We start from the raw sequence: 23,424 nt of genomic DNA, 5'->3' as shown, positions 1-23,424 counted from the left end.
AGTAGCCCAGTCAGTGGTTTTCTCAGTGGGGATCCTTGGGTGAGCACTTTGATGAACAGGATTTTGATGCCAATTTAGTTTTCTGCTGTTCTTGTGCCCAAAGGCTTTGCTTGTTTGAAGTGAAGCAAGACCATCCCCCCCTGAGTAAAGGGAGTCAGTGATTTTATAGTTCCAAAGGTGTCTTTGGGCAGGAAGTCAGAGCAGGTGTAGGGGGCCGGAGCAGAGTTGTCCCCCCCCACCCCCGCCCCCGCCCAACCCTGGTGGCCGCTGCAGGGAGAAGCCTCTAGAGGGCGCAGGTGAGCCCACATGCGGGAGGCCCCGGGAGGGGACAGGCAGTCAGGGAAGAGCACGGAGTCCTGGGAGCGGAGGGAAGTGGGCTGACAGTGAGAGACCGGAGCCCAGGCAGCTCTGTGGCCGCCTGCCCCACCAGCACCTGCTCCCTGGACACGGCCTGCAGCCATCTGTGAGCCCAGGCGCCGCAACGGGACGGAGCCTGGCTTTCTTCAAGGACCATCTTCTGCTGGGATTGGAAACAGAACCCCCAGTGGGGTCCAGGTAAGGCTTATCCTTCTCTCGTGGTTTCCTAAGCGGTTGGGCTATGGATGAGATGGAGGTGTCACCATCCGGGACAGCCCGGGTGCATTTTTGAAATGTGTGTCATTTTTGGGTTGCGTTTCAACAAGCTCTCCTGGTTACTATGCGTCTGTGCTACTGGTTCTAAGACCTGAGAGTGTTCCTTTGTTTTCAGGGAAACACTAGACACCCCATTTTGCTACTAGCTGTGTGTCTGGCGAAGGAGCTGCATCTGTGTGCTCAGTAGGTTTAGGGGCTCAGTGCTGAGACCCTGGGGTCTCCTGGAGCCTGGAGGTGTGCTGTGCGCAGCAGCGGGGGACCCCAAGGGTCCTCGGAGCTACCTGGGTGGTTCTGAATCAAGGCCAAAGTTATGGCCCCCATGTCTTGGGGTGGGTGGGGGGACAGAGAGTGACTGGGTGGAGACACTTGTCTGGTGGCTCCGGCTGTGATACCTTGACAGCTCAGGGGCAACTAGGGCTCCTGCCCCAGAGTCACTGATTCCCCATCTTCCCGCCGTAACTGCACCTGCTTCTCCCAGGAGGCTGGAGGTGTTGGGCAGTGGGACGGGGTGGGGGAGGGTCCGAGAGGGACGGTAAAGCCACAGGGGTGAGGAGGAGCAAAAGTTCCTCCATCCATTGGGGGAGTTTGACGGAGTCGGGGGGGTAATCGCGATGAGAGGGGAAGCTCAGCCCGTCCTGTCTGAGGTTCTGAAGTTGTGCTGAGACACTTTGCAACTAAGGGTGAAACTGCAGCTGATTCAAATATTAAAGAGGGAAAAACTATGATGAACCAAAGGAGAAAAAAGAATCAGTTCAGATAACAGAAATATTTCCTGCCCAATTCTGAGATCTCTGAGCCTTAATACCTTCCATGTTACATCTTGACAGGGTCTGCCATAGAGAGGGCTACTCTGCAAAGTTGGGGAATGGGCGTTCATCCCGATGACACCCTGGGTCCCTTGTTGCCGGGGAGAGGATAGGCCCTGCCTGGGCTGGCTAAGCTGGGGTCTCTCTGCCCCTATCCCCTCCCCAGGGTGAGCCAGGCGGTGAAGGACAGTCCTATGACAACGCATTTGGAGGGCAGTCCTGGAAGCACATGTCTTTGGAGAAAAAAGTAAATAAAATTTCCCTGAAATGTTTGAACTTCACTCTCTGATTACCATCCAGTTTCTGAGAGTAAACACGGTATTCGCTTTGTGGAAGATTCATATTTGTGAAGTTCAGACTTGAAGGGGGCCTCGCCCTCTTCCCTGGGTGTCAATGTGTAACCCCAGCCCCTCATGCAGCTCCGCCATGCACAGACCCCCACATCACAGGGTGTAAACTCCACCGGCTCTTTTAACTGGGGGCCTCCTCCTCCCATCAAAGTTCCTGAGGTCCCCAAGGACCATCGATGAAAGACAGGTCACACGAGTTTTCTTCCTAACTTCTGCAGTTTGCAAAAAAATGAAGTTCATTCTCAAGGAAATGCCCAGAAACCCAGCTTCAAAGACTCAGGTAAACCTGAAATTCAAACACAGAAGCTGTAAACAGGATGGTGTGTTGGAAGCTGGCCCAGTGATGAAGTGCTCAGCCGGCGGTCCCCTCCTGGCCCCCGGGTCCTGCCTGCACGCCGCCCAAGCTTCCCTCCCGGGCTTGCTTCCCTCAGTTGTCCCGGCCGACACCTGCCGGCTCCTGGCTTTGATGCTGTTCGAGGCTCTGCTCAGGTAATTCCGCCTGCCAACAGCATCGTTAATTAACTTGCATTAAGCTCACTTAGCGCATTAGATCAGTTAGGAAACAAAGGTGGAGCCCCTGTGTCACGGTGAGGATGCTGTCTGCCGTGCGCTCACATGCGTGGGCTAGAATTTTATTCAATCTCAGATTTTATTGCCTGAAATAAAGCGAGGGATAATGGACATGTGGGCACTTAGCCTCTGCTCTGTGTTTCTACACTTCACACTTTCATGCTTGTCTTCTCTGCTTTTCAAACAAGGGAATCAAGGCCCAGAGGGGAAGGGATGCCCGGCCGCAGGGCTAGTGACAGTGTGACCCCAGCGTGGCTGATGGGGGTGGAGCACCCAGCACTCAGGCTCGTGCTGCGCGCCTTGTAGGTGGAAAGTCGGCAGAAACCAGACCTACTGCTGCTGCCTCTGTGGGGATGAGCCGAGAGGGTGCCAGACACCCCAGGTACACCCCTCGGTTCAGGGTCGTGTCAGCCCCAACATCCCAGGTATGAAAGGCCGACCTCAAGTTCAGGGGTCGTGTCAGCCCTGACACCACGCATTATCTCGGGGAGCTGCCCCCACAAAGATTTGGTGACAGAGGAAAGCAAGGTGGAAATGAGGTGCGGCTGTCTCTGCAGTGCAGACAGGTGACCACAGGGATTTCAGGTGATTCAGTCTGATGAGTCTAGCAACAAAGGTGTTCACATGGCCCTGGGGTTCAGGCCTGGCCTCTGTCAGCAGGAACAGTGAGACTGCTCTTCACTGAACTCCTCTCCAGGGTCTGTCCCAGGAGCAGAGTTGTTACCCTAGGTGGGTGATCCCACAAGGTCGGAGCTCAGGAGAAGCACAGCCGGGATCTTGGGGCAGGGTGAGCCTGGCCTGAGAGTGGGTGAGGGATCCCACCACCCTAGGCGGCTTCAGTGCCCCTCGAGAGTGGAGGGCGCTCAGTGATAGTGTCCACGGTGGGTGGTGGGTGGGATATTTCGAGTCAGAGAAAGGTTGCTGGCAGTTCTAATCCCACCATGGGGTTGATCCCATTGGCAGAGCCACCCCTCTGGGTTCGGAGACGTGGTGCTCCTTCAAGCCTGGTGCCCAGTCGTCCAGGGTGGGACAGGCAGATGCCAGGGGCCCCAGAAATGCCTGGAGTCCTGGGTACACAGTTCTCGGAGAACTCTGTCTCCAGCAGATGGGTCCAGCAGGATGGTGGTGCCGAGCCTTCCGTGGGGAGATGCACTCACGTGAGAGGGCAGCCATGACCCACTCCCTTGAGTCCAGTCCCCAGTCACTCGCAGGCCATACCCTGTACTTGGTGAGGTTGTGCCCGGCTGGGAAGCCCCTCTCCCGATGGGCGGAGCTGCCATCACTGTGCTCGGAAGCCCTGCTCAGCTCTGCTGTTTCTAGATCCTTCACGGCTGACACATTTCAGAAGTTGGATCTAGCAAATGCAAGGTGAGCCCAAACACTGAAATAAGACAGTAGTAGTAGTCACCCAAGAACAATAGGGAGAAAATTCTGCCAACAGCGCCTTAATCCTGGCATAAAGCACTTTCTCAGGACGTGAAGACAGACACACGAATCCAGATTACAGACGCAAACCGAGAGGCCGTGGTTTGACAGCTATCGGGCCAAATCTTTCCCACTAAAATGTCCATGATACTGTATTTCCAGTTCAATAGTTCTTAAACTTTGCACCCAGGAGAGAGAAGGCAGGATTTCATGGCGGATTTAATGTGTGTTTCATTGTTGTGGTTGTTCAGTCTCCGAGTATGTTTAATGTTCGTTTATTCATCTGACAAATCTTTTCTGAGGACCTGCTAGGGTGCAGGCACCGCCCTGGGACTGGAGACACGAGGCTGCATGGGTGGTGGTGGAAATGACCCCGCTTTGGGATGCTGGCCTCCTAGCAAGGAGAGCGGAGCCACAGTCCAGACACAAAATGACCCTTCAGTAAACCTTGGACCAGGAACAAACACACACGTGGGCAGAGAAGAGCTGCGTCAGAGTGAGGGCCCTCCTGAGCAGTACAATCTGAGGGGTGGCCAGCTGGGGGTGCACCTGAGACGCCCCACCCCAGCAGGCAGGCAGTGTGGCTACAGCTGAGGGAAAAGAGGTGAACAGGAGCTGGGAGGAGACTGAGGATGGAGGGAGCAGGGCTGGAGGCCATGGCAAGGAGTTTGGGCCTCACTGTGGGCAGTGGGAAGGCAGACTAGATGGTACAGTGTCGTTTGGAGACCCTCAGTGCCCACAGCAAGACCAGGGAGTACAGTGAAACCCACCCCCACGAGTCAATCTGCAAGTAGCCTCTTTTTGAGGGCCCTGGTGGGGCTGGTGGGGCTGGAGGCAGGCAATAGGAGCAGTTGGGCTTTCAACCCAACATCGGCTCTCTTAGAAATTAACAGTGACAAAGGGGCCCTTTCTGAGAAAATGTTTAAAGATCTCAACTTGAAACATGCTTACATTTTTAAAAGTTTCAAACTGGAAGGAAACACTTAACATTCCTGTAGAGGCAGATACATGGCCTTCCACCCTTGGCAGCTGGACCAGATGCTCCCACAGTCCGCCCAGAGCCCCTCACGGCTCCACTCCCCATGTCTCTCCTGCAGAGATGGGGACACATTTCCCAGCACTGGGGGAGAGAGAGAGCTGGGTGGACAGGGCAGTGCCCTGATGGGTCCGTTTGGAAGCCTCCTCCTCCGTCCAGGGAGCTGTTGGGGCACTGAGTCAAGGATCGGTTTAGCGCCCAGCTGGCAAGTCAGAGCTGCTTCTGTCCATTGTACTTGGCACTTGAGGAGTTAGGAGAACGTGGCTGCTTGGCCCATCCAGCAGGTGGACGCAGGCATCTGGCAGGTGTAAATTTTCTCCCAAGCAACAGGACCATGGAAATGGATTGGGCAGGAAGTCATCCTAGAGGAAGGGTCTCTGGGGTGCCTGGGGCAGTGTGAGCTCATGGACAGGTCCTGAGGATGAGCTGGGGGGCGGGAAGGGGGGCTTGTCCACTTGGCATCCGGCCAGTGCTCAGATGGTACCGGAGACCATGGCGAGGGATCGGATGGATGCAAATATCTATTGGTTTGGGTGGTTTTGTTGACCTTGTAGATGTTTATGGCTTTAATGGTTTGTTTGAGGCCTGTGTTCTTACCTAATGAACATCACATCAGTCCCAGAAAAGCCCTAAGTTTTAAAAATATTGAAGTATACTTTCTTAAAGGCACTTCGTGACTCTCAAGGTCCATTTTCTTTAAGATTTAGTTCTTAATAATGGCTCAGAGTGGCTGTTCCTAAGACTTCCTGCCCATAAAATGAAGAAAATCTCTCAGAATGCACACTTCAGGGCTGTTTAGACACTTTGTCCTCTGCAGAAAACTGGCATCTCTATAAAGGGCAGAACCAAGCGGGCAGTGGCAGGGGCAGGGTGGTGTCTCAGCGCACAGTGTGGTTCTCAGCTGACGGGCTCCTTTAGGGAGATAAATCGTCCAACCCATGTCTTTTAATTTCAGCAGAACCTCTTTAAATTTCAGCTCATTATTTAGGGGGATTTGGAGAGAGAGATCCATCCCTAAGATGTGCAAACATACAAAAGACACCTGATTTACCCCAGTGGCTCCGGCAGGCCCAGCCCTGTCCCCATGACCCCAAGGTCTGAGCAAATGACTTGATGCTCTGATAGCAGCCATTTAAGCCATTTTGCTCCTCATTTTACAGTCAGAGGAAACCAAGGCAGAATGTCCCTGTGACTGGGGACATTCAGTTTTAAGTGGACTCTAAAAGGGGCTTCCCAGGAGGCGCAATTGGCAAAGAATTGCTTGCCAATGCAGGAGATGTGGGTTCAATCCCTGGGTCGGGAAGAACCCCTAGAATAGGAAGTGGCAACTCACTCCAGTACTCTTGCCTGGGAAATCCCATAGAGGAACCTGGTGGGCTATAGTCCATGTGGTTGCAGAAGAGTCATACACGACTGAGCAAGCACACAGGTGTTTAAAACCCAGAAACCACACTTTCTGTCAAACTGCTGCCTGTCAGTCTCCAGCCTCAAGTTTCCACACAAAAATCATCATCCAAACAGACCACACGCGGCTCTTGGCTCTGACTTCACGACTGGCTGCAATGTGGGGGCGGCGCTTGAGAATATTACCCTGATGGCTTTCCCAGTTGTTGCTTTTGAAGGCAAATATTTATTTTGTGATGATTGCAAAAGTCAGAACAGCAGAATGCTGGCCTTTCCTTATGTTTACAGAATCAACAGAATGGAGACACCAACACGCGTCCTTGTTCCCTAAGGAGCTGGCTGTTTACCTCCTGCAGCATCAATTAATCAAAGCGGGGCCTCTGGAGGTGCAGGCCTCCTGCAGTGATCATCCTTCCACCTGTCTCAAAGGTTCTCAACAGGAGCCTGGACAGTGCAACAGGGGTCGTCCTTCCTGTTACCTGAAGAACGCTTCTTGGGGCCTCACTGGGTGCTTTCTTATGCTCTGAATCTTGCTTAAGGTTTTGGAAGAGGATCTAAAAGAAAAAGAAGGCCTGACTTCTGTTCTCATGGCTCATAGGATGAAAAGAATGAACCAGCACAAACAGCCTCACAGGGGCTTCCCAGGTGGCTCAGTGGTGAAGAATCTGCTGGCCAATGCAGGAGACGCGGGTTTGATCCCTGATCCAGGAAGAACCCACATGCCACTGAGCAGCTAGGCCCATATGCCACAACCACTGAAGCCTGTGTGCCTAGAGCCTGTGCTCTGCAAGAAGAGAAGCTACCACAATGAGAAGCCTGAGCACCACAAGGAGAGTAGCCTCTGCTCACCATACCGAGAGAAAAGCCTATGCAGCAATGAAGACCCAACGTAGCCAAAAATAAATAAATAAAATAAAATTATTAACACAAAGCTTCCCAGGTGGCACAGGAGGCAGAATTCGCCTGCCAAGGCAGGAGATACAAGAGATGCATGTTCCATCTCTGTTCATGTCCATGTTCCTTCACCTTCCAGGGGTCAGGAAGATCCCCTGGAGAAGGAAACGGTAGCCCACTCCAGTATTCTTGCCTGGGAAATCCCATGGACAGAGGAGCCTGGTAGGTTACAATCCATGGGGTTGCAAAGTCAGATACAACTGAACACACACATACACACATTAAAACAAAATGAAAACCAGCCTGATACTCACACAAACAAGAGGACAGAGTCCTCTGGGACTGGACAGTGGGGCCCACCACCCACCCTGGGCTGTAGCCATGCCCTCTCTGAACATGGGGGCTCCCTCTGGTCTGGAGCAGGTGCCTGGCATGCAGTTCAGTTCAGTCACTCAGTCGTGTCCGACTCTTTGTGATCCCATGGATGGCAGCACGCCAGGCTTCCCTATCCATCACCAACTCCTGGAGCTTACTCAAACTCATGTCCATCCAGTCAGTGATGCCATCAAATCATCTCATCCTCTGTCATCCCTTTCTCCTTCTGCCTTCAATCTTTCCCAGCATCAGGGTTTTTTCCAATGAGTCATTTCTTCGCATCAGGTGGCCAAAGTATTGGAACTTCAGCATCAGTTCCTCCAATGAATATTCAGGACTGATTTCCTTTAGGATTAATGGGTTTTATCTCCTTGGAGTCCAAGAGACTCTCAAGAGTCTTCTTCAACACCACAGTTCAAAAGCATCAATTCTTCGGCACTCAGCTTTCTTTATAGTCCAAATCTCACATTCATACATGACTACTGGAAAAACCATAGCTTTGACTAGGCCAACCTTTGTCAGCAAAGTAATGTCTCTGCTTTTTAATATGCTGTCTAGGTTGGTCATAGCTTTGCTTCCAAGGAGCAAGCAAGCATCTTTTAATTTCATGGATGCAGTCATCATCTGCAGTGATTTTGGAGCCCAAGAAAATAAAGTCTGTCACTGTTTCCGTTATTTCCCTATCTATTTGGCATGTAGTAGGTGCCCAGAAAATGTTGATATGAAGCAGCCTTTACTGGACACTGATTGCCTTCCAGGGTTCCCCTCTCATTCACTCTGTGAGATGGGGTGCATCACTCCTTCTTGGATGCCTGGCAGAGGCTCAGGGGTGAGTGACATCCAGGAGCTCATCCTGCTAATTGGCAGTGTCCCCCCTCCCCCGGCTCCTCTAGAGGGCAGATCAGGGAGGGGGGCGGCAGCTGCAGATTAGATGGAAATTTAAGTTTGTATCATAACTGTTTTGGGAGTGGGGCAAATTGGAGAGATTGCTAAAGCCCTGGGCAGGCTGAGCACCAGATCCTGGGACAGCCACCCCTGCCAGCTGGGCACCAAAGCCCGAGATCACGTGGCTTGGGGCAGGTGCCCCAAGGAGGACGGAGCAGGGTAGGCGAGCCCCACAGAGCATGGTGCCTGGCTGCCCTCACCGTAACACTCCAGACTCCTGCTGCCGCGCCGCGACCCACAGGGGCTGCCTCTGCTGCTCTCCCGCCAACGAGCTCTCACCCAGGACGTCTGTGCCTCCTTCACCCCTTGGGTCTCTGCTACCCACCACCTCATCACAGAAGCCCTCCCTGGCCACAGTCCATGTAAACGGCAGCTCCGACCCCAAAACTCCTGTGTAAGCCCTACTCACACAACCCTGCATAAACGTCCCCATCAGAGTGTGAGCCCAGCCCTGTCGTGTGATCAGAGAGTCTGTCTGGAGATTGGGGTCACAGCAGGGCATGGGGTGGGTACTCTGCCACCACCGGAGGGAGGCTTCCTCCTGGGCCCTCAGGGAGGAGGTTTTGGATGTGACTCTCCTGAGAACCCCGATCTGTTTGGAATCACTGAAGCACGCCGGGGAGAAGATGGAATGAGCTCAGGTTAAAGAACAACCAGGAGCCAGCCAGGCTGGGCTTCAGATGGAGAACATGAGGCAGCAGGGGACAGACACTGACAGTGGGCCCGCATAAGGACTGCGATATCCCATCCCAAGTTCTGCCCGCTGTCAGGAAACACGGTCAAAATAAACTCCAGGACTTCCCTGCTGACTCAGTGGTAAAGAATCTGCCTTCCAGTGCAGGAGACACGGGTTCAATCCCTGGTCAGGGAGGATCCCACATGCCGAGGAGCAACTAAGCCTGTGCATTGAAGTTACTGAAGCCTGCGCACCCTAGAGCCGATGCTCTGGACCAAGAGAAGCCCGAGGACCACAACCAAGAGTAGCCCCACTCGCCACAACTAGAGAAAAGCCTGAGCAGCATCGAAGACCCAGAGCAGCCAAAAGCAAATAAATAAATCTTAAAAAAAAAAAAAAAAAACCAAAACTCTGCTCGAGGGACCAGTGGTCCTCAGGGTGAGAGCAGCAGCTCCTCCCCATCAGGCCAGGTGCTGATGACCACTGTGTGACATCCCCCAGTGTTGACGTGTTTCCCCCCGCTGACCCCTACCCGCCCAGGGCTCTCTCCATCCTTCCCTCCCCCTGCCCTCCTCACTCCCCGTGTTTCGGACAAAGGGCAACTCTGGCCTCAGAATTCCTGGGCAGGGAGGGGGTATTGCCTTACACGCTCTGTTCCTGGGGTGCCGTGTGTAAGATGCACATGCAGGAAATGCAACAGCCAAACAGCTTGGGATGAGGCAGGGACCAGGCTGGGAGGTGGTGGAGCTAGGGCCTAGGGCGGCCTCCTGTGGCCCCAGTGAAGGGGGCAGACAGTGGCCAAAGGCAAGCGGCCAATCTGGCTCTCAGTCTCCTGGCTGGACAATATCTTAGCCAACAGCCAGAGAGTTCTGTCTGTCCTAGGAGTTGAGTTTAGTTCTCAGGGAGGAAGATGAACAAATGCACGAGTTGGGGGCAGAGAGGCGGCAGGCAGGGGGAGCCTTCACAGCCTGGATGGCTCAGCGTCCAGGAGCTTTGAGTGAACCTGTTTCCTCCTCATGGGGCATCATTTTGGAGCTGGCACTTCTAGGCTTCAGGAAGCACTAGACACCTGAGCCTCCTTGGAGATTCAGCATCTGCTCCGCACACACCCCCGCCCCTGCTGAAAACCCCCAAGGGTTAATGGTTTCCTTTTGGAAAACTTTCAAATTGTGTTCATTTGCGTTTACATTATCTGCTTCCTTCAGCTCTGTGTGTGGATTATTCTCCTGTTGGGTTGGTTTAATTTAACCCAGTCTGCAGCTGTGCTAACAAATTCGCTGATGCCCCCTGCTTCCAGACGGCTTTTTCTGTCTTTTCTCTGGCTTTACATCAAGAGGCCACACTGAAACCCTCTAGCATCAGAACTTTGGCTTGGCCTTCCTACTGCTTCAAAATCCATTTCCTGTGACCGCGCTTCACTGCGTCTCAGATTCTAACCAGCTAATTTAATATTTACTAGTCAAAGTTAATGATTTATAAAAATCACTGCTGAAAACAAGCAATGCTCATTCTCTAAAGCTCTCCGCCCTTTGTGGGAGGATCTGCGTGTTCCCCACACATGAGGGTCCCTCAGAAGCCTGCTCAGCACAAAATGTGAAACTCTGAGTCTTTAAGAAAATATCACAAATGTGCAGATTTACAAAGACCCCAAAACCCACCAGTTGATCTTTTGGTGATTTTTAAAATGACCTTCTTGTATTTAATGAGACTTAGGAGAGAGCTGGGCCTCCCTGGGGGCTCAGGGTAAAGAACCCGCCTGCCATTGTAGGAGATGTGGGTTCAGTTCCTAGGTCAGGAAGATCCCATGGAGGAGGGTATGTCAACCACTCCAGTATTCTTGCCTGGAGAATAATCCCATGGACAGAGAGGCCTGGTGGGCTACAGTCCATGGAGTCACAAAGAGTCGGACATGTCTGAGCAACTAGACAACAAAAACAGGAGAGACCTGGCCACTTAGTCAGATGGTGACTATTGGGAACTACAGAAGTACAAGGGGTGTCTGGACCTGGGATGGGTGTGTTTTCCTGAACTCTGCCTGGATCCATCTGTACCCTGAAAACCAGTAATGTGTTTCTAGGAGATACTCAGCTCTTCTCAGAGCAGACAGATCCCAGCAGGCCTCCCCTGGACATGAGGTCATGACCCCCAGGCAGCCCTGCAGAGACGCCCCCTCCCCAGGAGGGGAGGACGGTGCTCTGCAGCCTGGGGTGATAGGACGACAGTTGCTGGAAGTCCTGGATGAAACAGGCTCCTTGAGGGTGTGGGTCCATGACACCCTAAACCCTGTCTACATCAGAATTCACTCCTGCAGTGCAGCGTGAGGCCTGCATCCAGTGAGAGCTGACTGGAGCGTGATTAGCTTCTGTGAGTGAGGCTGAGCAAGAGAAGGTGGTCCTCCCTCTCGGCCTGGGGAGGCCTCCTGGCCTTTCACAAACACCGAAGGCCCTGCCGCCCTCATCTCAGACATCTCGTGTTAGTGAGAGGGTCTTCCCATGAGAAAGCATGGAGCCCACCGTAACACCTATTTAAAGAATGGTCAGGACTTCCCAGGGTGGCCCAGTCATTAAGAACCTGCCTGCCAATGCAGGGGACATGGGTTTGATCCCTGGTCCAGGAAGATTCCACTTGTTGGGGGCCAATTAAGCCTGTGCCCCATAGCTACTGAGACTGTGCTCTAGAGCCCAAGCTCTTCAACAAGAGAAGCCACTGCAATGAGAAGCCCACACAGCGCAACTAGAGAATAGCCTGTGCATAGCAACAAAGACCCAGCACAGCTATAAAGAAATAATTTTTTTAATAAAAAGAATAATCAGAAAGGGCATGATCTTCAAGGACTCAGATGTGAAAGGCCACCAGACCTCTTGGGGAGGCTCTGGGCAGAGCTCTGGGCCGGACTCCAGGCCATGTCCATTCACCTCGGCTCATCCACCTGCAAACGTGGGGACCGTCCCACAAGAGACAACGTCCACTTCCCCCCGTCACTGCACAGCTGCCCCCAAGCCGAGCTCCTTCCCTGGGTCATCTATGGGCATGTCGGCCCCTTCCAGCCCCTCCCTGACCCATACGTCCAAGCCTAACGCTGTCCTCTGATAAAGGAACTGGAGCTCCCGGGGGTGCAGCTCACCCAGGGCTGATGTGATGAGATGAGCTCCCAGGAGGGCTCTTGGGACAGCTAGGGGACCACAGGAAAAAGCAGGGGGAGGTGATCAAGCGTGGATATTGGTAATAACCATGAGGCGCCAACACTGGCTCATCGGCTGAGACAAACACATCTACTAGCAGAAGGTCTCAACAGAAGGGACTTGAGCTATGAGACACACCCCAACTCTGCACAGTGTTTGCCGCTTTCCCAGAGGTCTGAATCTGTTCTACAGTAAGAAGTCTTAGTGAAAACCACTTCTTTAGACTCAGTTCTGTCCTCCATCCTGAGCCACCTCCTGGAATTGGCAAAGCAACCCTCCACCCCCACCTCTGGGAGCTGAGCTGCCTCCCTGACTCCTGGACGGCGAGCAGCGATGGGAGGGCCTGGGGGTCAGAAGAGACCCCAGTGTCCCCACACTCCCCACATGGACGCTGGGCAGGCTCCTCACCCCCTTGATTTCCTCTGTAAACAGGGTCACAGCTGCCAGCTCGGGGGCCCCATGATTCAGCACACGTGTGTGGAGTGGTGTGTACCCACGCATGTCACTGTGAGCCCCCACCTACTCCCTTATTACCTGGGGATTACCAGTGGTTGCTTGTCACCCTGCAGCCCAGGAAGAGGGTAGCTGAATGGTCACTTTGCACGCCAGCACCCTGGCTCCCTGCTGGCCTCTGTGGGAGCAGGTGGGGTGGATTGAGGGCCCAGGTCCCTCCCTGTAGGACACTATCAGACCATGAGCATGAAGGGCAGCCAAGCTTGCAGCTCCATGGAAGACAGTTGCTGGTGTTTGGGGTCTGTGTGTGGCCGAGGATTCTGACAGGCCCTCTGCAAACACACCCTCGCATCCTGGGTACTTCAAGGAGCGGCTGCCTGCAGGGCAGATGGTGCAGCACCTGCTTACTGCTGGGGCTCAGACCCTGAGGACCCTGGAGGCTGAGCCACACTCACCCTCCCCAGCCTGCCCGGAGGACACCCCGCATCTCGTGGCCTGTTTGCACTGAAGAGGGAAAGTGCGTTACAAACACCTGGGAAGCACCCTCGTAGGAAACTCCTTAGATCTGGGATGCAGGTTGCTGTGTTCTGGTCATGCCCAGCTCTAGAAGGAAATTCAAGAAGGCCAAGGGGAGAATAGACAGGTGGGGCAAGTGGAGCTGGCAGGAGCCCACCTTTTCCCTGGTCGCCCTTCTCGCCCTCTTAGAGGGCCATCAGCTACTAGTCATTGGCAGATCATTCAGGTGCTATCAATTCACTTGTTTTCAGTTTTGTCAAGTTCTCACTCTGGTTCTGCCACAGTTATGAAATGGCAGAGGGGGGAAAACCCACCCCCTCATTCAGATGCTGGTTTAGCAACTCTTGGCCTGCAGGGCCAGATGCCCTGTTCCTGAACCAAGCCCACGGCCCCCCTGCTGGGCTGCTGCCCTGGCACGGCAGGTTGGGAAGGGCAGTGGCTGAAGGCTGGCACCCACACCGGCCAGGAGGGCTGAGGGGAGGGCGTGGTGACCACAGGTGAAGGCGCGAGCAAGAGGCGTGGGGACCACACTGCCCTGCCCTGCTTCCTTCGTGTTTTTATTTCCTTGTCATTGTCTGCTTAACATCCTGAGCCTCTGAAGACCTGGGTCAGTGAGTCTTCATCTATGGGACAGAACTCAGTGCCACGTGTGTGGCTCACCAGGGTGTGGCTGAAACAGCCAAGTGGGTAACAGGGGACCCCCAACCTCAGCCACTGCACACACCAAACTCCACCTCCCTCGCAGTCCCGAGCGCCGGGCTCAGAGAGTGCCCAGCCAAGCCCTCACACCCTGGACCCTCAGCCCATCTATGCACCGAACACCCAGTTCCTCTCTGTGTCTGGCTGCTTCCTGGATTCCCGGCCTCGTGCTGGGGTGCCCGGAACTCACCAAGACCTCCAGGCTGACTTGGTCGGCATGGAGCCCAGGAACCCCACAGTCTGAAAAACTGCCCCCTGGGCTTCCCTGGTGACTCAGTGGTAAAGTGTCTGCCTGCCAACGCGGAAGACCCAGGTTGAGCCCTGATTCAGGAGGATCTACATGCCACAGAGCAACTAAGCCCATGTGCCACAGCTTCTGAAGCCTGTGTGTCCTACAGCCCAGGCTCCCCAACAAAAGAAGCTACCACAATGCGAAGCCCAAACACCGCAACTAGAGAGTAGCCTCCACTCCCTGCAACTAGAGAAAAGCCCACACAGCAACGAGGACCCAGCACAGCCAAAAATAAATTTCTGTTTTAAATTCTTAAAAATTAAAAATGAAACTGTCCCCTGATGCTGGCGATGAGGCAGGACTGAGGACTACTGTTCCAGGATCACAATCTTGACCTTGATGGGCACGTGAGTCCCCTGGCATCTGGCTACAATGCAGCATTTGTTACTGTGGGCCTGCGTGGGTCCGGCTCTCACATTTCTGACAAGCTCCCAGTGACACAATGCCTTCCAGGGATGCGATTTGAACACCAAGTTTGCAGAAGCACAGGAGCATGCCTTCACAAAGAGCGAAGACTAGTTGGCAAGAGAAGAGCTGAACACGAACCTGTTAGCCACAGCCCAGGCCCTGGGCTCCTGGCTGCCCAGCAGTGACCCTGGCCATGAGCACCGGGTGTGAGTGAGGGGGTAGCAGGGGGAGCGTCCTCGGGGGTGGGGGGACAAGCAGGTGGGGGAATCTCACACTCTGTGGTCTGAGGAGACAGATGAGTCAGTCTGCTTTATTAAAAAATAGTTATTCCCACAGGGAAAGAAAAGAAATTGCAAACCTGTTACTCCTATTTGTTCAGTCTTGTAGTCTATTCCCAAGATGAAACGTCTATTGTTCAATAAGCCTGCTTTTACTGGAACCATTAACAAATTAAAGTGCATTTCCTGAACTTATTTTAATGTGTTGAAGGCAACACGTAATGCTACAAGCCTGGTTTTCAGAGTTTGTGATGATGGTGGTTTGGTTGCTAAGTTGTGTCTGACTCTTGGGACTCCATGGACTGTAGCCTGCCAGGCTCCTCTGTCCATGGAATTCTCCAGGCAAGAATACTGGAGTGGGTTGCCATTTCCTTCTCCAGGGGACCTTCCTGACCCAGGAATTGAACCGAGGTCTCCTGCACTGCAGGCAGATTCTTTACCTAGTGAGCTACAAGGGAAGCCACTTTCAGAGTTTAAACGACCAGAAAGATTTCTGCACAATTAGGAGATAAGTACTGCTTTTCTGCCTTTCACTTGCTGTTTTTACTTCCCCCTTGTGTGTGTGTGTGTGTGTGTGTGTGTGTGTGTGTGTGTAGTGTAGTGTAGTGTATGTCACAACGTGGCAGGCAGAGCTTGGAACACACACATGTGGTGCTTTCTCAGTCTAACACTGGGGACCTGCCCCGGAAAACGGCTTGGTGCCCGGGGTCAAGTCCATCCCACCTCGGGTGTCCCTGCGCCTCTGAGTCACCTGGGAACTTGATCAAAAGGCAGGTTCTGATTCAGGGCTGGGGGTGTTCACACTGCTAACAGGTGATGCTGGGATGGCTGGTCTACAGACACATGCTGAGCAGAGCACGGGCTCAGGCCCTAACCTGCAGGAAGCTGAAGGCCCAGGGTCCCGCTTGGAGGTGGTGTGGCCTGAACACCAGACTGAGCGGGAGCCCCTCAGCCCACTGCTCTGTCCAGAGCTGGAGTCTGCATTGCTCTGGTACTTCAGACCCTCCCACATCATGGATTCAGTGTTCTTTAAAAAACTGGTATTTCTATAAACACCCAGAATATCAGGCTTTAGGGTCACCCAACATGGGGTGAAGTCCCCGACCCACCAAAACTTAGTTGCTGTGACCTGGGACCCCTGTGTGTCCGTGATGCCAACTGAAGCTTTGCTCCCATGCTGGTCCCTGGGATCCAGAGGGGATGTTCCCTTGGGCAAGCAGCATGATGCCCAGGGCCAGAGGGCCAGGCTGGGGCCTCTCCACCCAAACCTGGGATGCCCTGCATGTGGGGCTCAGGGCTGCCCCCAGCCTCCCGTACATCCACCCCACATGGGAGCCGCCACGGCCCTGCTATGCACACCCTACTTGCCAGGCGGGATCCCCTGACAGGATTCCATCCCACTCATCGTGTCTCCATCCTTTGACTCTGGGAAGTAGCTGCACTAGCTCACATGCTTCCGTGGAGAGAATTTATCCCTTGGGTTCTTAAGTTTCCTCCTAGAAAATCCGCACATGAAACCTTCGAAAAAACAGAAATCCACAGTCTAGTTTTCCCCAGTGTCTGTGTCCTTGGAAGCTTTGAGGAAAAGGGGGGGGATGAAGTTGGTTTGAAGTAAAATTGAGGCAATTACAGGATCAAAAGCACGACTTCGTCTGCAGACACTTTCGCTGCACCCTCAGCACCTAATCCTTTTCAACTTTTATAACCACCTTGTTTGGCGGAAAAATCAGGAAGTCACTTGTCACACAGGACTGTAACAAGCCTCTTTGATAGTAAAAAAAAAAAGGATGAAAAGACAAGCAAGAATCCCATAAACACTAACTTTGAAGACCAGAGAGCAGCAGGCCCCTCCCCGCAACCCCCTACCCCATCCCCACCCTCCCGGCCAGCAGACCCTTGTGTGCTGGCCCCCAGCACGTTCACTGCAGCCTCAGGCAGCACTGAGTGCTGAGCAAAAGCAAAGTCTACCTTTGATATTCTTAATCCCCACCCCCTGGTTTTCTCTGTGAAATATGAACCCACAACTGACTATGGCACGGACTGGGTCTCAGACCTACGGGACTGGCTGGAATCTGCTCAGCCCTGATGAAGGGGTTCTGCCTGGTACCTCTCTCTGGCCTGACCCCAGGGTCGGGGGGAGGGAGCTGTGCTGTGTGGGCTCCTGGGCTCCTGCTCTGCAGCCCCCCTCCAGCGCAGGGGTAGGAAGGACCCCCCAGCACCTGCCCATGGACAGAGCCTGCCAAGCTGACGCCTCACCATAAAGTGCCGGGCCAGCGCCTCCTGGAGAAATAAGTCCCTCTGTGGGAATGGACCAGAGATGGCAGTGCTGAGCTCTGCTATAACTGGGGTCCTGAGGTCAAGGCTCTGGCTCCACAGGGACCGGAGAGATGATGGACACTGGACTCCCCGGGCCCCACAAAGGGTCGTCCAGGGGGCGCAGCCGGGGACAAGCTCGTCCTGAGGTCTGGAAGCTCGTTGAAAAGATCATTCAACAAAAAATATTAATAACAGAGATGACAAAGACATTTCGATGTGGATACATCTTTGAGTTCTTGAAATTTTATATATGAGACGGGGACTTTCTTGGTGGCACAGTGGATAAGAATCCACCTGCCAATGCAGGGGTGTGTGTGTGCCCGCTCAGTCGTGTCCGACTCTTTGTGACCCCACGGACTGTAGCCCACCAGGCTCCTCTGTCCATGGGATCTTCCAGGCAAGAAAACTGGAGTGGGTTGCCATTCCCTTTTCCAGCAGATCTTCCTACCCAGGAATTGAACCCACATCTCTTGCATCTCTTGCACTGGCTGGCATGTTCTTAACCAGCTGAGCCACCAGGGAAGTCCCTACAGGGGACACGGGTTCAATCCCTGGTCCAGGAAGATCCCACACTGCCTCAGAGCAACTAAACCCATACACCACAACTACTGATCCTGTGGTCTAGGGCCCAGGAGCCACAACTACTGAGCCTTCAACCGCTTGCTGCAACTTCTGAAGCCCATGTGCCTAGAGCCTGTGCTCCGCAACGAAGAATAGCCCCCGTTCATCACAACTAGAGAAAGCCTGCATAGCATCGATGACCCAGCACAGCCAAAAACAAACAAACAAATAATTTTAAACATGCATGAGGTGGAAGTGGGGGCAGAACAGAGCCAAAGGAGAGGATTCCTGCAAGTCAGCCTGATCCGAACTCTTGGTGTGTTGATAGAACCCCGTCCATCTGGGGCTCAGATGACACTTTTGGTGTACGTGGTGGGTCCCAGCGTTATGCGCAGATAAGTGACCTGAGCCTGAGTTTTATAGCCCAATGTAATTAGCACTGGTCTGAGGCTGCCAGTACCTGGTTTTCCCAGTTTTTAGGAAATAAACCTTTGCCTGGGGGTGGGGGTGAGCAGGTACAGAGGCACAAGTTGGGAGATGGGCTGGTGGTGGGCTGAGAGACATGAAAGGCCGATACTGAATTTGGCATGTGATGTGATAAAATCCCAGCCTTGCTCTTGCCACCCCCTCCAACATCACCCCATTACCATAAACCCTGGGGTTGGCAGAGGCCGCGCTCTGCTGTGGTGCCCAGTGGTGTGATGAAGGGGAACATGGACGCCCCAAGGTAAGAGGGAGACCATGTCCCTCTGGAGTTGTGGGGGCCAGAGCCAGGCCGCAGGGTGAGGCCCCCAGATCTTCCTTGGTCACAGTCCCTCTGGGACGTTTGTGGTTATTAAAGGACAGAACCATGACCTTGGGAATGCAGGGAAACCAACCCCCCGCCGCCACCACCACGAGACACAAATTTTAACTCTCCAGGGGAATATGAAATAAACAGCAAGCTTTTAGGAAGTTAGTGTAAAACAAGGAGGCTGTATAATTGAGGACAAAAAGCCTCAGACTGTGAAAAAAAGATACGTTTTAAATACTAAGCTGAACTTTGTAGGATTTAATTAGAATGAATGAGTTATCGCTTAGTCTAAACATGCTGCTAAGTGTGTTTTTGTGATGCTCCCTGGTGCATGGAGTTGCCTGCAGTTTGGGGCTTTGATGGAGGACTGGGTCTCCCCAGAGAAGCCCCCACCCCGAGCAGGGACACACCCCCCGACCCATGGCAGTGGGTTCACATGACAAACAGCGTCAAGTCCAGTGTTTCCTGAGCTCTCGTCTGGATTTATTTCATCGCTTTTTTCTTCCTAGACTTTGTTTGCTATTTGCTGTTCCTTTTGTTCCTAGAAACTTGGTTCTTTAAATAGGAGTCTCTTACTTGTCAAAAAATTGTCCTCATTTCAGTCTCTGGTTACCATGGGATTTTTTCCCCCCAAAAGTGTCTGCCTTGCTGTTTAGAATATGAACTTCCATTTCCCATACTTTGGGTTTCACACTCCATTTAGGGGAAGGATGAGTGAATCGGTGGCGGATTGGTCATGTGACCCAGGCGTGCATCTAGCTGGGGCACAGCATCGCCACTGGGCCCACAGAAAGGTCGTGGTCCACTTGGAGGCTTGGCTTCCTGGGAACTGTAGCTCCTGGCCCATCCTATAGGGAGGTAGACGGCCACCTGGACAAGCCCAGATGCTTAATCAAAACATCCAGGAGGCAGAGAGACCCAAGGGCTGTCTTCCGTCTGCTCGGTGGGGTTGCCACTAGCCAAAGGGGACTATCCATTTACAGTGATTAAAGCTAATTAACATCCAAGACTCCAGGAGATGGTGAGGGACAGAAAAGCCTGGCGTGCCGCAGTCCATGGGGTTGCAAATAGTTGGATACGACTTGGCGACTGAACGACAACATCCAAGGCTCAGTTTCCCATTGCACCAGCCATGTTCAAGTGCTCAGCGGCTGTGTGGAGAGTGGCTGTTGTCCTGGACAAGGCTGGGCTCAGCCACCTCAGCCCGTGGCCGAGAAAGCAGTGGGGAGGCAAGTGCAGGACAGGCTGAAGCTGGAGTGGGGCTGGACTCTGCTGTGCCCAGCCTGCGGCTAGTCCAGCCGGTGCAGGCATCCTTCCATCCGCCTTTTGCCCACGTCTTTTCAGGCAGAACTGAATGAAGGGCCCCCTGTTTGCAGATGGCAGGTTGGGAACAGGCACCCCTGTGATACCCTGGGCCTGGGAATCCCCTTACACCGGTCACAACATCCCAAGAGCCCAGGTTCATTCTCCTGCTGAAATGGGAACTCATTCTCACCATCCACAGAGTGTTATGAAGAATCTCTAGAAAATCTCTCTCATAGCTGTTCTGTACCCTGACACTGGGAGACACTTGACTACAAACTTATACAATGAGACCATTGGGGTGAGGTCATGTGGGTCTGTCTATTATTTCTCACAACTGTGGATGAATCTACAATTATCTCAAAACAAAACAGTGAAGTTTTTTATTTATTTTTAATTGGAGGATAATTGTTTTACAGTGTTGTCTTTCTGCCATATATCAACATGAGTCAGCCATGGGTATACATATGTCAAAACACTTAGCTTTTTAAATGTCCCTTATAATTCCTATAATGAAAATCTTTAAAAAGTTAAGCATGTCTGCCCCGGGCAGCCTAGGAGCAGATTTCGAGCGGCCTTTAAAAGCACACTGAATATTTCTCATAGCGCCTGAAAACATCCCCTTGAATGAACCTGGAGATCCTGAAGGTCTCTCTGCTGATTTGGGCACTTCCCATTTGCCCAAATTTCAAATAAAGACACAACTTAAAGCCACCTGGTGCAGTTTCCCAAACTCAGCAGCATCTCTGTGTGTGAGTCCTGGAGACCTAAGTTAGGGCTCTGAGGGCCTTGGGGATCTTCTGGGCTGGATGTGGGCCTGTGAGGGACTGGCCAATGCAGCTGCAGTATTTGGTTCTGCTTGATGGGTTGCTGCTGCAGAAATCACTGCAGGAGGGACAAGGTGTCTGCTCTGCTTGGCATCCCAGATGGAACCTTCCTTACCCTGGAACTATAATGGGGTGTTGGTGGGTCTTCATCATGGTTGTAAAGACAGAGGGTCTTGGAACTGATTTGCAGTCAGTGTCTGCCCCGTCTCTTGGACAAGTTGGTAGCACTTTGGCCTGGACATGTGTGTGGTGATGTCATGCCAGGTGGGGAGGTGAGGTGGTGGCTACAGGGAGGGTGTGGGCCTGGGTGGGAGCTCTGGTTTAAGCTCCTTCATCACTTACTGGTTGTGTGAATGTAGACGGTGACCTGACCGCCTTATCCTTTGGTTTATCCATAAGGTGCACACAACAGAATAGCACTTGTTTCATGAGATTTTCACAAGAACTTGGGTTAAGAGGTGAAATGTGATGGGAGTAGCAGCTCCCCCAGAGTGGGCAGGGTGCTGGTAGCTGCACCAAGGCCTCAAGCAGAGCTGGGGGGTGGTCTGGACGTGACCCTGGCAAATTCACCATTCCACCTATCATCTCTGTGGGTTTCCCTTCTGTGCTTTGTGGGAAGAGTCAGCGCAGGGAGGCAAACCTCTCTGGGGTTTTACAAACTGCTGGACTCGAGGAGAGCGGGCGGAGGAAGGCCCATCTTGAGGCTGCTCCCCTCCTCCCGCCTTCTCCCCAACCCCAACCCAGGACACAGCTGTGGTCCTTCTTCCAAACATCAGCCTGGAATGTTAGAGCTGACACAACGCCCTTGACACAGGGCCCCTCCCCTGGTCCATCCCCAGCACAAGGACCTCTCGTGGAAGCAGTGGGCCCATGCTCAGTTCCAAGAGATTAGGAGACCCGCCCCCCCCCCCCCTCCACTTACACACCAGTGAAGCCTCCATCTGCTCTCTGGGGCAGAGCATCCTTGGCCCCCTGCCCCTCTGTGAGTGCTGTGTGGAATCAGTTCACGCATCAGACTAGCATCCTTCCTAGGAGCGAGATAGAACATGCGGGCCCACGTGGAGCAGAGGAGCTCTATTGGCCATGGCTCAGTCTCTGATCTCACAGAGACAGTGTGAGCAGGTGCTTTAAGGGCCTGCACCCCAGGGTGAACCCTGCAGGAAAGCCTGAGTCTCAGCCTCTGGCTGTCCCCCTCTGCCCGAGTGGTCCCCATTTCCCCCGCCCTCTGTGCCAGGCTTCCGTGACCACACAGAACACAGTGGGACAGCCTCACCCGAACACTCCTCCATTTCCAGGGCCACGTTCCCAGAGGCCCCTCGACCCAGTGACTTCCTTGGAACCAGGGTCCCTGGAAATCTCATATCTTGAGTCATTTTATCCCAGAAAAGCAGAAAACTGAGCAATGCAACACTCTGGCTGTGACAATCTGGAGGCCCCCTCCATGGCCATGTGGTGGCTACTCATCCAGCTACTCTCACCTGGGCCACCTCCCTGGACTCTCCTCGCCTCTGCCCATGGGCAGTCTGGTGTCCCCTTTCCAGACTGGCGTCTAAACTTGGAAAGTCCCGCTTCCCCCTCAGCCCCTCCTCCCTAGGAGAGTATGAGCCAACCCCAAGCCCAGCCCCAGGGCGCCTGCTGCTTCACCTGCTGGCCACGTGGGTGCCGGGACTGTAGACCAGGGCCCGACCAGGGCCTGTCCGCCCAAACACGGCCTCCAGATGCCCTTGCTGGCTTCGCTGCATACCCCCCGTGCCCCCCACCCCAACACACACTCCGTTAGGCCTGAGTCCAGCACGTTCTCAGCCAGGACTCCGTGGGCTGGGTGAAGACTCCACTGCTTCTCCCCACTTCCTCAGCTTGGTGTCCGCTGTCCAGCCAGAGGCGCTCCCTGGGATGGGGTGGGGAGTTCATCAGCAAAGTCTTGCCCTCAGTCCTCCACCTTCTCTCAGCCATGAGTCTGCACTCCCACCCCCACCCCATTGGTCTTTCTGATGGGCCTGAAGCTCGCAGCATCTGGGTCCACAGCCTCCATCCAGGACTCTATCCCGGGGCTTCCCGCAGAAGGCTGCTGAGGGCCCCAGGGGGGTGGACTCCAAGAGCCTCTTGGCTGGAGGGTGATGAGCTGAGAGGGATGTGCCCAGTTCAGCCCTCTACCTCCCAGCCAGGGTCCTGGAGCCACAGAGCGGCTGAGAGATGTATGTCCTCTGGCTGCCCCCGGGCCCCCTGCCCTGGGCGCACCCCCGCCCCCATGAGCCTCAGCCTCGGCCCACGGAGCGCATTTGCCGGTTTGGGTTTTGTACCTGCTGAAGGAAGGAATATTTCACGGTTATTAATGAAAGTGATAGCGATCCCATGTGTGTTTATCTTGGATTATGTGGTCGTTATAAGATGAAGCACCCAGGCCGTCGGTCTGCGGCTGATGCGAGAGCAGGCGAGTCTGGACGAGGTGCTTGAGGAAAGGTGTCGGGTGTAAACCCCATCTTCAAACAACCAGGCCGCATTCCAGGCTGCAGAGCCACGGCCGTGTGCAGGGCCTCGTCCGGGGCCTGGAGGAGGATGAAAGTGCGGGCGTGTGCGCTTTAGGCTCATAATGAGGGCGAGGCTCGCGGGCACGCTCACTTGGCAGCTTCGGCACTTCCTGCAACAGTTCTCTCTTTTTTTTTCTCTCTCTCTTTTTTTATCC

At 53.7% G+C, this 23,424-nt stretch overlaps 1 protein-coding gene across 2 annotated transcripts in view; it reads left to right on the top strand.

The window, feature by feature from the left end:
* The first annotated feature begins 373 nt into the window (after positions 1-373).
* The window catches only part of EDAR (ectodysplasin A receptor), a 52,521-nt gene continuing 29,470 nt past the window's right edge, over positions 374-23,424 (top strand). For both annotated transcript variants that reach the window (XM_061156288.1, XM_061156287.1), the window contains exon 1: positions 374-555. The gene's annotated coding sequence lies outside the window, so the exon portion shown is untranslated. The remainder of the gene's footprint in view (positions 556-23,424) is intronic.

Source organism: Dama dama, chromosome 11 (assembly GCF_033118175.1).
Source record: "Dama dama isolate Ldn47 chromosome 11, ASM3311817v1, whole genome shotgun sequence".
NCBI lineage: Eukaryota > Metazoa > Chordata > Mammalia > Artiodactyla > Cervidae > Dama > Dama dama.
The sequence above is the reverse complement of the archived record's forward strand: the minus strand, read 5'-3'. Positions and strand labels throughout refer to the sequence as shown.